This window comes from Thermobia domestica, chromosome 12 (genome assembly GCF_964235325.1).
Source record: "Thermobia domestica chromosome 12, izTheDome1.hap1.1, whole genome shotgun sequence".
Classification (NCBI taxonomy): domain Eukaryota; kingdom Metazoa; phylum Arthropoda; class Insecta; order Zygentoma; family Lepismatidae; genus Thermobia; species Thermobia domestica.
In genome coordinates this window covers 169,294,397-169,307,740 of record NC_137465.1, presented here as the reverse complement: position 1 = coordinate 169,307,740, position 13,344 = coordinate 169,294,397, and the positions used below count along the sequence as shown (strand labels likewise).

The 13,344-nt window shown below is 37.2% G+C and overlaps 1 protein-coding gene across 1 annotated transcript in view; it reads right to left on the bottom strand.

The window, feature by feature from the left end:
• The window catches only part of LOC145666819 (U-scoloptoxin(11)-Sa2a-like), a 420,750-nt gene extending 408,453 nt beyond the window's left edge, over positions 1-12,297 (bottom strand). The window contains exon 1 of the mRNA XM_081734383.1: positions 12,229-12,297. The gene's annotated coding sequence lies outside the window, so the exon portion shown is untranslated. The remainder of the gene's footprint in view (positions 1-12,228) is intronic.
• Positions 12,298-13,344: the final 1,047 nt, after the last annotated feature.

The window sequence follows — 13,344 nt, the reverse complement described above, 5'->3', positions numbered from 1 at the left end:
ATACCCTTTAGGACGTCCCTCATGATTCAAATTCTTCTTAACCAATGCCCCAACAGTTTCTATTTTTTTTCCTAATAATATCTAAACTTGTTCTTTTCTCCCTCACCATTTCTAACATCCTCTTATTCGTTTTCCGGCTAATTCTTTCCGTTCTTCTCCACACTCACATTTCGAAAGCTCTGACTCATACAGCAAAACACTCCACACGAAGCATTTTACAAGTCTTTTTCTCAATTCTTTATTCAAGGTCCCGTAAAATAGTATTTTCTTCTATCTAAAGGCTTATTTCGTCATTCCTATCCTTGCTTTTATCTCACTCTTGGTTAATACAAATCCAATTGCACAAATCTTTGTAGCCTTTTAATTGTATTTTAATGAAGATTTTAATCTATTAACTGTCTCACATTCTTTTTTATATTTTAAAAAAAACCCTTAAAGGACATATCGAAATTCAAAATAACGTGGAGTTCTGCTCCTATTACCTTACAGTAGATTTTGTTCCTAGCATATCACGATAGATCGAAACTGCGATATGATCAATTTTATGTTAGTTTAGTGTCCCTTTTATCAGCGAGGGTACATAAGACGTGATCCTATAGCTTAATGTGGAATCCGGACCACATTAAATCTCACCGGGAATCGAACCCGGGTCTCCCACGCCAAAGGCGCGTACGCCGACCCCTTACTAGGGAAGTACATGAAGTGGTCCGCGGGGATCTGCATGTGTTATATATCGTTGGAAAGGTCACACCGAGTACACTTCACATGTGAAATATCTCGCTTGAATGGAGTCTGTAAGGGGCGTGGCGGCCATTTAAAGATCAGAACAAGGCTCGCTCCGAAACACCAAAAAAACGTGGATAAAATAAGAAGCTATGACGTAATTGTTTTGAGACGTGGTATATATAGGTTTGGAAGGTAGCTGAATACGAATCTAACATCAAATGTTTACAAATCAAAATGGCGGATCCAACATGGCGGACAAATTACAAAGAAACATGCTATTAATCTGAAATCAAGTATATGGAGATATTCGACGTCGCTTGTATGAATCAGATGCTAAAAGTGTAAAATTCAAAATGGCGGATCCAAAATGGTGGACAAAATGTAAAATACTGCTATGGAACTGAAAGCAGGTAGAGAGATGTTTTCGTGGTCGCTGAATACGAATTCAATGTTAAACGTACAAAATGCAATATGACGGATCGGATGTGGCGGACGCAAAATGCAAAAAAGATATGTACAGAACGGTCATATGTTATTCTTACACATGTAGTAGAAAAATACCTACAGTGCATAAGGGGGCAAGTACATGATGTTTTACAATAAACAGGAACGTGTGTTGCTATACAATCATGCCAACATTGAAGCACAAAATGCAGGGCAGGTTTTGTAGTGCACATGAAAGTTTTATGATATGAACAGGTTGCAATCATAGGCAATAATTATTTTACTACCAACTCCCTCTCCCGCCGCCTGGCATGTGTTATACATCTTTGAAAAGCTGCATCGACTACTCTTCACATCTGTAATATCTCGCTTGAATGGCCTCTGTAGGGTATGTTGCAATTATTTTCTTATACCATCTGAAGATTCGAACAATGATAGTGAAAAGTAAGCGTTTAAAATATCGTTATGCTTCCATAACTGTCTTTCCGGTTTCACATTATCCCGTGTACACTTGTGAGCAATATGTATGATAAATGTCCACTCTCCGTAGTAAGGATGGTACTGATACCGAGAGTAATTTCGATCTTGTGTGCTTTTCCAAATCGAGACGGAGCCCAGGCTCTTCTCGATACTCATACGTCCATTCTGTACTTTTGCACATTTTGTCCACCATATTAGATGCATCATATTGCATTTTGCACTTTTAACATTGAATTCGTATACCGCGACCACGAAAACCTCTACCTACCTGCTTTCAGTTCCATAGCAATATTTTACGTTTTGTCCGCCATATTGAATGTTATACTTTTAGCATCCGATTCATACACAGCGATGTCGAATATCTCCATATACCTGATTTCAGATTCATAGCATGTTTTTTTTTTTTTTGTAATTTGTGTCCGCCATGTTGGATCCGCCATCTTGATTTGTAAACATTTGGTGTCAGATTCGTATTCAGCTACCTTTCAAACCTGTATATATGACGTCTCAAAACAATTACGTCATAGCTTCTTATTTTATCCACGTTTTCTCGTGTTTCGGAGCGAGCCTTGTTCTGATCTTTAAATGACCGCCATGCCCCCTACAGGCCCCATTCAAGCTAGATATTTCACATGTGAAGTATACTCGGTGTGACCTTTTCAACGATATATAACACATGCAGATCTCCGCGTACCACTTCATGTACTTCCCTAGTTAGTCACGGGGAAGCTTTGCGATATGATCGAGGTGTTGACAGACGAAGATTAACATACTTTAAAAAATTGCTCTTAAGTAAAATGTTCGGGTGTCAGTTCAATAGGAGATAAAAAAAAAACGCAAACCTGTTGGATTTTCTCTTTGAATACTAATTTACATCGTTAGGGGCCGTTGTTAACAGTGTCTGAGAAATCAGTTTTTCTAATTTAAAAACAAATTCTTTCGCAATAACTTAGAAAAAATAAAAGGTGTCCAGGACTATAATTTCTTATGTTTATTTAAAAATGGAAGAAATTGTTTTATGGGGGGAATAAAAACTAGGGATGGCCACAAAGTTCCGGCTCCGGCGGAACCGGTTCCGCGAGGAACCGGTTCTTGGAGATCCGGTTTTCAGAACCGGTTCCATACCTGGATCCGAAAACCCGGTTCCAGAACCGGATCTTAGGAACCGGTTCCAGATCTGGATCTGAAAACCCGGTTCCAGAACCGGATCTTAGGAACCGGTTCCAGATCTGGATCTGAAAACCTGGTTCCAGAACCGGATCTTAGGAACCGGTTCCAGATCTGGATCTGAAAACCCGGTTCCAGAACCGGATCTAAGGAACCGGTTCCAGACCTGGATCCGAAAGCCCCCAAAGACCCGTAAATGAGGCATAAAGATCACCTTCAAAAATAATGCAAAGAGGACCATGCGCTTGTGCCTTCCTCGCCCAGACACGCTTGTGCCCCCAGAAAAAAATTTTGGTCCACCAGTGGGTATTTAGCCAAATGAGTTGGCCAGTTTGCCTGTTTAACCAATGAGTTTGCCAGTTACCCAGTTTATCTAGCCAAATGAGACAAGCTGCCGCCGCCTGGGCGCCTGCCTGTCGCTTCCACCATTTCATCTAGCATACTGTTCACAGCTTGCCAGCAGCTCGGGTTTAGCGTAGGGATGGTCACAAAGTTTCGGTTCCAGCAGAACCGGTTCCAGACCTGGATCCGAAGAACCGGTTCTAGACCTGGATCCGAAGAACCGGTTCCAGACCTGGATCCGAAGAACCGGTTCTAGACCTGGATCCGAAAAACCGGTTCTAGACCTGGATCCGAAAAACCGGTTCTAGACCTGGATCCGAAAAACCGGTTCCAGACCTGGATCCGAAAAACCGGATCTTCTAGAACCGGATCCGTTCAGACCCGAAAACCAGTTCCACTAGGAACCGGTTCTGGCCATCCCTAATAAAAACGTAGAACCTAAAAAGTGGCAGAAAAACCTAAAACTTACGAGAGAACGAGAAGGAAAAACGAAAATCCGGCAACCCTATTTAATCCATATATTTTCTGTACAGTTCTCCTTGCTGGTCTAGTAGCTAATGTGCGCGCGTTTGTTGTACGGGGATCTGGGTTCGATTCCCGGTAACATGAATGAAATGAAATTTGTAGCACTACGTTCTGCAGTTATGCACTTTAGGCTAAAGAAGACTAATTTTTATAATCACAATGTAAATAAAACGTGAAGTGATTCCTGTCTGTTTCATTGAATGCAGTAAGATTCGAAATTATCACACACGTGGGCAGTCGGCTATGTTCGGCGAAACTAGAATCCTTGTTTCGCCAAATCCTGTTTGCTCGGGAATTTACGTACAGAAAGGGGTTTTTCTCATCTACGTCTTCATTTTCTTATGGTTAATTTGTGCAATGTTGCCAATTTTCATGATACCGTCGTCGAGTGTTCCACTCCACTCAGATTTGCTTCCTACTAAGATATACTTTCAACTACTAAAGGAATATTATTGGCAGTATTCATGTAGATGTCATGTAAAAATCATTTCATTTTTCTGTGAATAATCGAAAATTATTTATGTCACTTTTCTCTATCATGAAACAGAAATATTATGAAACACCATGCAACATAATCAATCTTCAAGGAAGTTTTCCCAATAACAATTCCCTTTACACATTTAATTTAGACAGTACCAGAAGATTGTAAAACATGGATATTTAGATAGTACCCATACTAATTCCTCTGTAATTCCTACGACCCTTTTCATAGTCCTATAGTTGCCAACCTAAGGCATTTCAACTGTTTGAGTAAAGTTCCTTTTATGGAACTTGGCAAAGAGCAGACCTAACGTGACAGCATCATCTTTCGAAAGAATGTGTCTAAAGTAGCATGATCGGCAGTCCTGACTGGGTATTTTGCACTGTTCACAGCCTGTCTCGACATACTGCTCAACGGTCTGTGTGGTATTCCATGAAAACCGGATTCTTGGCTGTCAACTTAATTTCACACTTTCCGTTAATCTGTTTAATATAGCAAAACTTGGAGAATTATAGATAGTCTAGTTTTGTAATCACATACAGTCTATTTTGTTGCATGATTTTCACGTGACATGGAGCTCTCCTGTGGTGTTTATATATATATATATATATATATATATATATATATATATATATATATATATATATATATATATATATATATATATATCCGAAATGTTTTTCAATTTATAGTCATTCCCCGAAAATCATGAGGCTGAGACTGAAGTTGAACTTCTTGTATCTATCTAAGTCACAAACAAAATAAAGATGAACGACATTGAAGAAGTTTTTGAAATTGATTTCCTTAATATTCACCAGATAATTATTGATCTGTGAACATTCAAAAGTATTGAGTTCATAACCAGACATAGTATGTTAGCTTAACTGCATAACAGACAATATATAAGTTCACTCAATGCTAAGCCAATTATGACAGAAATAAGCTAAATATTTAAGTATACAAATTTGCCTGTCAATTTCGGAGACCTAATATCATATCACATGCAAATAGACAGTTAAAGTTCTCTGATGTCATACTTTACCTTATTGCAGATTCTGCTTAGTTTTGACCAGACAGTGGTCTCTTTCTATATCTGTAATTTCTTAAAAACTTTTCCATTTCGATGCAGAATCCAGAATGCAGATTTTTTTTTTTTTAGTTGCAAACTTGGTCATTTCATATGGACTACTGTAAGTGTTTATCTTAATTATTTTTATTCCTTAATTTGCCAAAAGCCATTATAAAAATTTACAAAATCTTAGAAAAGTCCTAATTACATTTTCTGAAAAATATTGTTGTTATCTAATGATGTAAAAATAAGAAATATTCTTGAACTTTAATTTACCCTGAGGTCTGCTTTCATCTTTTTCATGATTTTATCCAAAATGTTAATTACTACTGACAAATCTATGTTATTTGACTAGAGGTGATTCTTGACTATTTTGCCTCTACTTCCAACGATTTCTTGATTACAAATGGTTTTAAAAATTATGTTATGCACGTACACGAAATTTAAAATATTACAAAAATCTTCGTTCATTTTCACCCACAGAATTGTGATTTTTATGAATAAAATTAATGATATTTTTTCTTTAATTCTTAGTTCGTGGTTTCATTACATTACCCTGAAAATTGAAAGATAAATTCATGAATAATACCTTTAGTGCATGTCATTAGTTTCTTTTAAACTCTTATTTCGTGTAAACTTCATAGTTTTATTCATAGTTGGTGAAGATACTGAATGCACAAATACTAAGCACTATGAAGACATTGAGGGGGTGAGCGTAATGTAATCACTTGACTGATTGTAATCTCACTTTGAACACTGGGAGGTGAAAAACGGGGTCTTCAAATTGTCCTCATCGGTGCCAGCGATGAATGAAGATTGTCCTTACGCACCCAACAGAAATCGAAGTGAAGACTGGATGAAATGGAAGATGACGTGATCTGCAACTAGGCCTCTATAAATGCAGGGACTGACAAGGGAGGGTCACGAAGTGGCTCCATTGAGATCCAAACGAGGCAATTGTATTTGCATTTGACTAGACAAGTCCCAAAATTATACATGCCACCGGGCGGGATATCGTGAGTTACAACATAGTTTTTAATGTAAAAGCTTTCAAAATAGTTTTAACCGGGTCATTTGTTCGGAGACGGTTGGGTAGATGGTAAACTCGACGAACACGTATCCCATAATTTTTAAAGGCACAATTTTTTGGGGGTAAAAGCAGTTTGCTTCAGAGTCCCCCGCATTGTCCCAGACGGAGTCCAGATCAAAAGTTTCAAATGGCAAGGGTGTTAAGTAACATATCCTTTGAAAGCTGTTGTAAAATGAAAGAAAATAGAAAATGTCTCGACTCTCTACAACAACCCTGTGCAAAATGGCGACTGGTAAAAATGTAAACCAAAGCTTAATTGAAAAGTCAATGGCTAACTCTATAAATCGACAACGGTGAGACAAATGTGAAAACAGGAAAGGAAGTGTGGCATATTTTCAAAGTACAATTTAAGCTAAAATGTCTTGTCCCAGGGCCCCAGGTGGGGTCCAACTCAAAAGTTTCAAATGGCAAGGAGAGTTAAATAGCACATTGTTTGAAAGGTGTTGTTAAATGAAAAGAGACGGAGCAAGTTTCGACTCACTACGACGACCCTATGCAAAATGGCGGCGAGTCAAAGTGTAAACAAAAGTTTAATTAAAAAATCTATGGCCACTTTGAATCCAAGATGGCCGCTTAAAACTTATGACGAAGGGATGAGTTCAAAATACTTCACTATGTATCGAAGCCATGGCTAGCTCAAACCACTGCTGTTCGAGAAGCGAAATGTAGTATTTACATTTGTGGTCAATAGTAGATATCTATAAAACATCAAAGAGTATATAATCTGTAATCAAATATGGCTGCCAGCGTGAAAAATGAGTTTGTAAATAAATATGCTGTTTCTCGGAATATTGTGACCAAACCAACAGTTTGACGCAGCTCAATGTACTGAACTTATTTACACGTGGTTTGGTACTGCTCACCAATCATGAAAATGAACGGTTTTTGTATATTTGGTATTGCTTGAAATATTTCGGTCAAACCAACTAATAACATACAAATGTAACCATCATGAATACGTTACAATAGAGCCTCCAATCTAACTGGTGAAGTAAGTCCTTTATGTATGATCTACGTACGATAAAATTAGAAAAAATACCCGAAGGTATTCAACTTTTGTTTAGCAATATGAATAGGAAGTTAGAATTGTATGTTCATCACATATTCGTTAAATTCACGTAAATGATACCAAGAGAACCGTGATAAATGTGCATTAGAAACAAAACATGTATTTGTTACGGAATAAAATAATAGTTGATGTGAAACGGAATTCAGTTGTTCTTTAGTCTTTCTATTGTTTCTAAATAAATAGGTCATAACAGAGAAAAATACAGATTTAGATTTTTACTGTTATGAATGACATAGATTTTAAGCCGCCATCTTGGATTCAAGCTGGTCATAGACTTTTCAATTAACTTTTTGTTTACATTTTGCAAACTTTGTCATTTTATACGGACTATTGCCCTTGTTTGCCTTAATTATTTTTCCTTCTTAATTTGCTAAAAGCCATTATAAAAATTTACAAAATCTTAGAAAACTCCTAATTACATTTTCTGAAAAATATTATTGTTATCTAATGATGTAAAAATAAGAAGTATTTTTGAACTATAATTTATCCTGAGGTTTGCTTTCCTTTTTTTTTTCATGATTTTATCCAAATTGTTAATTACTATTGACAAACATTATGTTGTTTGACTAGAGGTGATTCTTGACTATTTTGCTTTTACTTCCAACGATTTCTTGATTACAAATACTGTCCTTGTGGTTTTACAAATTACGTTATGCACGTACACGAAATTTAAAATATTAGAAAAAATCTTCGTTCAGTTTCACCTACAGAATTGTGACTTTTATGAATAAAATTAATGATGATTTTTTAAAATTCTTAGTTTATGGTTTTATTACATAAGGAAATACCAAAATTGAGTCGAACAATAAAGCTATTGTTGGTCCTCTCTCTTCTTGGCTCTCTTGTATACAGTTAATGAGGGTTAACAATTTATCAAGAGCTATAACCTTTAATTTAGAAAGTTTGTTGAAAAAACAAATTCTGTCATTAACACTAAGTGGAGTGTTTTGTTCCATAATCAGCCTAACCCTCCATGAAAATTGAGAACACCACACAATCAAGCTACAAAGAAGTTTAGATTTTGCTGGAAAAATCCTTTTCTGAGTAGAAATTCTATTTGACTAGTTTTCGTCCAAACAGGATTCGGCGAAACAGGAATTCCTGATTAGCTGAACCAGGGACGTGATTTCAGAATTCGTTTGGGGATAAGAGCTTCACTGTCATACGACTCTTACGTTTTGTATTAATAGACAATCTATCAAAGTATATGTGTTCCTCAAACTCTTGGGGGGGGGGGCAATTGCCTCCTCCTGCCCTCCCTAAATGACACCCCTGCGCCGAACATGGCCACCAGCCCAGGTGTGCGATAATTGCGTAGCCAAAAGCATTCGGCGAAACAAGAAGACATGGGTGAAGATCTTCAGGCACTAAGTGCTTCATGTGATAATTGCAAGAACTAGGTCTAACGTTTTTTGAAGTTCGTTTTTAATATTATTTAGCGTTTTCTATTGTATAGGTTCATAAAGTTATATAAGTGCAGGTAAATATCAAAATCAACTCCGCGATTCCAATACCCTATTAGACAGGGGTAAAGGTGGATCTGAAAAGGTAGGGGGACGGTAGGTAACGGCATGACGTCACGTGGTCCCCCTGCTTATCTTTGCCCATTGTATTTTTTGGGAACTGGAGGACGCCATACATATTCTTTGGAGGTGGGAGGACGGAGTACCCCGCGTTCAGCCTTACTTTTACTCCTACTATTAGAAGAATACTACTTTACAGTGTTGATAGATTTGGGTAGAGAATATACAATACCAACAAAATGAGAAGAAACATTATAAACAATAATTTTTATACATTATACATATGTCAACGAAGAACTTTAAAAGTTCTGGACTGAAGGTTATCGCTCGGGGCTTCTCTGGTTACACCCCTAACTAAGGCAGTGGTGCAATTCCGCCGGTTAGCACCTGTTCGCAAAAAGCAGGTTGTTAAAATATTTCGAGTTCGCAGAACCGTTTGTTGTACCCAGATGTAATAGTAAGCTTTACACAGTTATACCCAAGAACTGCGAGGTGCTGCAGGTATAAAAGCTATTTTAATCTTCTAAATCTTTGTTTTTGTACGTTACAACCTACTCACAGAACTGAGACGAACGAATTTTTAATTGACCACATAATAGTCTCTGATACTTGTAAAGTAACAAATGAAGGTCAAGTATCCGTGCCAGGTATAAGCCGACATGACCTTCTTTACCTAACTTATAACATAGAATGCCCAAAATACGTTCCGCGAGTAATATATAAAAGGAATCTAAAACAAATAAATGACAACGCGTTGTACGAAGACACAAATCTCGTGCCGTGGGGTACTTACTTATGCTCCCACTCTGGATCAAAAGGTGCATTGATCTTTTTAATAATTTTGTGTAGCAACTGTATAATAAGTATGCCCCTTTGAGAAGGAAAAGAGTGCGTAGACCCCCCTATCCTTGGGTTAACGATGATATACTTGCGCTCATGGCTCTTCGAGACTCTGCCCACAGACGTTACAGAGCGGCTTTAAAACAAAAATCAAACATCTCATTAATGCAGGAGGAATATAGAAAATTACGAAACCATTGAAATCAAGAAGTTCGTAAGGCGAAAATTGAATTTGCTAGAAGTCTCCTGAGCCATACGACTCAACCACGAGAGCTATGGCAAAAACTGAAGTTCCTTGGTATTGGTGTCAAAGCCAAAATCGATAAACTTCCAGAACTCCATATAGACACCACAAATGAACAGCTATGCTATGCACCAAATATCACACCAGATAAAGTCAATACTTTGAAGAATATTAAAAAAACGAGCCCTGTAAAAATATATTCAACCTTCACTTCGTCACTGCTCCGGAAGTCATGAAAGCAACAAACAAACTCAAATAACCTGCTTCAGGAGCTGACGACTTGCCAATCATTCTTATTTTTTAAAAATTATTACCGTTCATTGTAGATATCATTGTGCATATTTTTAATAGTTCCATCACAACCGGAGAATTTCCATCAATTTGGAAACTCACTCACGTTCGCCCATTGCCTACAACCACAAATCCAACAAAAGCAAATGATCTCCTCCCTATTAGTATACTCCCTACACTCTCCAAAGCGTTAGAGCATATAATACGTGACCAATTAACTAAGTTTCTCGAAAAAATAACATCTTAAATCCCTTTCAGTCAGGTTTCAGATCTCAGCACAGCACTTGCACTGCTCTAGTAAATATCACTGAGGATATTCGTGCCGCTATGGATGAACGCCAAATTACACTGTTATCCCTACTAGATTTTTCTAAAGCTTTCCAAAGTATAGACCATGACACACTGATTGCCAAACTGTCTTCCTTCTACAACTTTTCCCAGTCAACTTTATCTTGGTTTAGCTCCTATTTATCAAACAGAAAACAAAAAAGTTGTCACTAATAACATATGTTCCATATTCGAAACTTGTCCCGTGTGGAGTCCCGCAGGGCAGCGTCCTAGGACCTCTTCTGTTTTCCTTATACATCAACGATTCACTTGAACACATCACCCACTGTAAATATCACTTATATGCAGATGATATACAATGCTATTCAACCACTAATCCCCTAAATTTAACCACCGTTATTTATCACTTAAACAGTGACATTGAAAGTATCTGCAAAACTATTTTCCACAATCAATATTACAAGCCTACCGAATATAATTGTAAACAACGTAGCCATTCCTGTAAGTGATAGCATCAATAGCCTAGGACTCCAGATCGATAAATTCTTAAATTAGACAGACCATATTAATAGAGTATGCAAGAAAGCTTACGGTTCCCTTCATTCTCTTCAGTTTTTAAAAAACCTTTTTCTGGAATCCATTAAAGCATCTCTGGTTCAATCATTGGTATTCTCTCATTTAGATTATTGTGATGCACCATATGCTGACTTAACCGAAGATTTGGCAAAGATTTGACAGCGCATTCAGAATGCCTGCGTTCGCTTCATATTTAATAAAAAAAGCGCTTCGACCATATCTCCCATTGCTATCAGCAACTAGGATGGTGCAATCTAAGCACCTGCCGTTGCATTCATTCTCTAACACTTTAATATTAAATAATTAATTGTAAAAAAAAATACTTATCTATCCTCTAAATTTAAATTTCTCAGCGATACTCACCCACTAAATATCCGTTCTGAAGGAAATACAACACTCGCCGTTAAAACGCACAAAACTAATTTCTTTTCCAAATCTTTCACACTATTTGCCACCAAAGCTTGGAATGACAGTAGATATCCCCGCGGATAGACGGCCGAGTCAGCAAAAAATTATCTTGTTTTCCTAGAAATCGATACCATTTCCTGGAATTGGGAGGCAAGTTTCGACAAGCCTTTAGTTGCTATGTTCATAGCCTTTTACGGGTAGTACAGAAGCGCGTGGGAAAATTTTGGTTTATTTGAATCCCCGTTACCCCCTACTCCTCCTGGAAAGCCAAAGAGCATAAGCGATTTAGCCCCTTGATCCTATTCCCACGAGATGACTGTAGAATATGAACTGAAAACATGATATTCAAATGATCGAAGCTTCTCAGCAGATTGTATGAAATTGGTCTTAGTTGATAAGGTAAATATTATATGTCATGATTTTTTTTTAAAAGCGTGAGATGAGACACACTATATGAGTCTCATAACGAAACACATACTCATGCAAAATCGTGTTGATTAGCCCCTTGGCCCTATTCCCACAAAGTGTCTGTAGAAGCCGTGATAGTCAAATGATCAAAGCCTCTCACGAAATTGGCTTAGTTGCTAAGGTAAATATTGTATTTCACAATTTTTTAAAGACGTGAGACATGAAACCAGATATAAGTCTCATAACGAAACACATACCTATACACTCCTTTCCCCAGACCTCCTGCGAATGGATTCCAATGATTGAGCAAATTCTAATAATGGAAACTTCTCATAGCATATCATATTGTTTAAAATGTAGGGTGTGAAGTGTGTTATATGAATATTCACATGCCGATGTCTGCTATGACAAGTAAATCGATATCACTTCCTGTTTAGTTGTTATGTTCATAGCCTTTGAGAACATCATGTTGCTAGAAACAAGATGAAACATGCCTTTTAGGGTTACCATCAGCTATAGGTTCATGAAAAAACACGCCTTTTCTAGTCGTCTTGTATTGGTTAGCTAATTTGAATTCCCAAGCCCCGCCCCCCTCCCGCAAAGACTCTTGAACGTCTACCGGATCTTCATCAGAGTCCTTTCAGTTACCACGATTGAAACCTGCCAATTGATTGTGTTTTCAGCTTAAACTGTAGTGAGTGTTTTGTGCTTTAAGTTCTTACGAATAAATCCTATCAATTGATTGTGTTTTCAACCTAAAACTGAAGTGTATGTGTGTTTTGTGATACCGCTCGTTCTTATTAAAATAGGTAAGTAAAATATATATGTTCTTTCTTCATTTAGTTATAAAGGCAGTTGAAAGAACAAGTGTATTTATTCAAAGTTCCGTTTTTAAAAAAAACACACAGACACATATGTGAATGTCTGTTTTGTTAGTCTCTTTCTTCCTCTGTTTTGTTAGTACATTGAACTACATCTTAAAATGGTTTAGTTTCAAGAACAACAGATAAGATGCCATTGTCAAATGTTTTGATGATACGTACTACAACGAGATAACAAGACTGCCCTAGTTAAAAACAGATAAGTGAACTTCTATGAGGCTTCTAAGAAAAATGATAAGATGGAATTCTTGAATGTTTTCTGGCTCGCATTGCAATTGACGCAAGAAGTGTCTGCAGACTTGGTATTTTAATTTTGATAATATGATGTATACGTCTGTCTTTCTGTCTGTAAATGAAATCTTTTAAACAATGAAGAGTTTTACGTCCAACAATAAAGCCAACAAGGTCTGTCTGTCTTTCTATGTCGGCTATGCTAATGGAGGCGATGGTGATGAGTTGAGTTGATTTTAGTTCAGCGTCCCTTTCAACAGC